Source organism: Montipora foliosa, chromosome 3, assembly GCF_036669935.1.
Source record: "Montipora foliosa isolate CH-2021 chromosome 3, ASM3666993v2, whole genome shotgun sequence".
NCBI classification, from domain to species: domain Eukaryota; kingdom Metazoa; phylum Cnidaria; class Anthozoa; order Scleractinia; family Acroporidae; genus Montipora; species Montipora foliosa.
In genome coordinates, this window is record NC_090871.1 from 841,935 (window position 1) to 844,434 (window position 2,500).

Below are 2,500 nucleotides of genomic sequence, written 5' to 3' on the forward strand. Positions count from 1 at the left end.
TTTTACCACCTGCTGGCTGCGCTTGCGGTTTTATGAAGCCTTAGAACTAGGGTCTTTTATTTTTATACCGACAATGTGATTTTCGTGCAATCTCCCGGAGAAGTGGAACCTGTGCTGGGCGATTATTTCGGGGACTTTACGGCTGAATTAACCAATGGAAATTTCACCACAGAGCTTTGCTCGCGAGGTCCGAAGAATTATGGTAGCAATTTTGGCATTTTTTGATGAGCAAAAAGGCTCAGTTACCAGCAATAAGAATAACTGAGCAACCTATACTGCTAACAAAGAGTAAGATGAAGCGTACGGGTTATACATTTCCTTAGTACATGTATTTTCGCTATAAATGGGCAGTCAAAACTCGTACTAGTTCTCATCCTCGTCGTAGAATCTAAAGCTCTCTAATACGACGGCGACGGCAACAACAACGGCGCAAAACAATGATATCATTGGTTAAAAGAGCATAAATAATCGTGCCAGCACGGATTTTAGGACCGATTCTTGCGGCACTCTGCGTAAGGATGAAGTGAATTCACCAAATTTGAAGTTTTGACGACAAAGTGAGCATGCAACAGAGACTTCTCGTACCAATTTATTTTCAGGATAGTTTCTCCAAATTGTAAAAACTGAACGAGATAGAATAACCGCGGAAGAATTATGATAAAGCAAAGTGATATTTCGAGGTGACGTTTTCGTTGAAGTCGCCGTCGTAGATCTTAAGGTCCCTACTAGAGAGCTTACGAAACGGCGACGCCGACGGCAACGATGATGCTACAAAACAATACATTTTTAGTGAGCAAAAACAATGGCTCTGCACGCTCTGCACGTGCGTTTTACATTTTGGTACATTTCTTTGCCGTCATCTCCTAAATGACGACGTGAAATAACCAAATTCAAGGTTCTGTGGAGGACGTTAATACACATTTTTAACGCGAAACGACATGAAATAGCTTCGTAGTGATATGAATAACGCGAACTTGTATTTTTAAATGAAATCCTCGTAGCCGTCGTCGTCCTCGTTTCGTAAGCTCCCTACTATCACCTGGAAAGCCAGAACAAACAGGGTGGTGAGGATAAATAAGGAGTATGTAACATCGTTCTTCCTCGACCCATCACTGAATCAGAAGGTGTTCTTTGTGGGTCTTTTTTACCAGAGAAAACAGCATTTTAAAAGATTAGAGGTTTAGTTAATCATGGAATCATCCTGGACAACGAGAAAAAGAAACAAAATCAAGTGAAGAAAACGTACACCTCAAACCTGTCATGGAAATGTTTTGTAAATGGAGAGTTAGATGTGACAACAGATCTCGTAAACCCAACAGTCTTTAATCACTTCAGAGAGAAAGTTAAAAGGTGAACCAGAGCTATACAGTTATAGAGCTTGTCAGAGCGTTCAAGAAAGGGAGTGTATCATACAAGATCGAGATCCTGCGTATCTATCCAAAGAAGAGGTTCTAGAAACTTCTAGAACCATATATTTAACATCAACAGTCCATTTATAGTTACTTACCTAATCGTAACTATTACAAAATTCTCGAATCCGATTGGTTGTGTGCGTGCTTATTTGTCGCGTTATTGGCGCGCGATCACGTGGGTGTCCAATTGCAGGTATCCATTTCGAGCAACTCCAAATTAGATACCTGTAATTGGACACCTACGCCATTGGCGCGTCAACACAATCACATGCACTTGGTTGGTATCTTTCTTGCTGTTTTCCTACTGTTTGCAAAACAAATTGAATATCATTTTACCTTTTTCACACAAAAAGATATTCAAAGATTTTTTATCGTCGCATTTTGTTGTAGTCACGATTAATTATATTAGTAATAGGACTTCGTGTCCTACAATTCACGGGTAATCATGCTCGTAATTTCAAATTACTCGCCCGATTACTCCCTTAATCGTAACCATTACAATTTTCTCAAGTATGATTGGTGCATTAAGTGCTTCATTTTTCACTGGTTGAAATCGGATACCTGAGATCGGACAATTACATCAGCCAATCATTTTAAGTGCACTCAGCTTAATCCACCAATCACAGAATTTATAACAATAACCATAGCGACGACCACTTACCCGGACCAAACTGGGGATTTTCCAAAATGGACAAATTTGTAACATTAGACAGTGAAAAAGGAATGCCTTATTTTTGTTTCCTCGGAAATTTTAATGGTTATGATTAATTGGTAACAGGACTTCGTGTCGTCCAATTTGGTCTCTAATCGTACTCGTGATTAAACAAATCGGACTCCCGCTACGCGGTCGTCCGATTGTGTTAATCACTCGTATGATTACAGACCAAATTGGACTCCACGCCTTAAAAAAGGTTAAGAGAAATTATAACTTGGAGCACGCAGATATGCCCTTAATGTTCAAGACATGTCCTACGAAGAACGTTTATAGTTCCAAAGGCCAACGCTGCATCAGAGAAAATTATTTTCGTCGATTACCGAGTGTTATAAGATCTACAGTTTCAAATTTTCTTTTTTTACACGTATTATAA

General features: G+C 39.4%; 1 protein-coding gene across 1 annotated transcript in view; it reads right to left on the reverse strand.

The window, feature by feature from the left end:
- Positions 1 to 2,500, reverse strand: part of LOC137994372 (olfactomedin-like protein 2A) — a 33,486-nt gene that overhangs the window by 20,451 nt on the left and 10,535 nt on the right. The gene's annotated exons all lie outside the window — the stretch shown is intronic.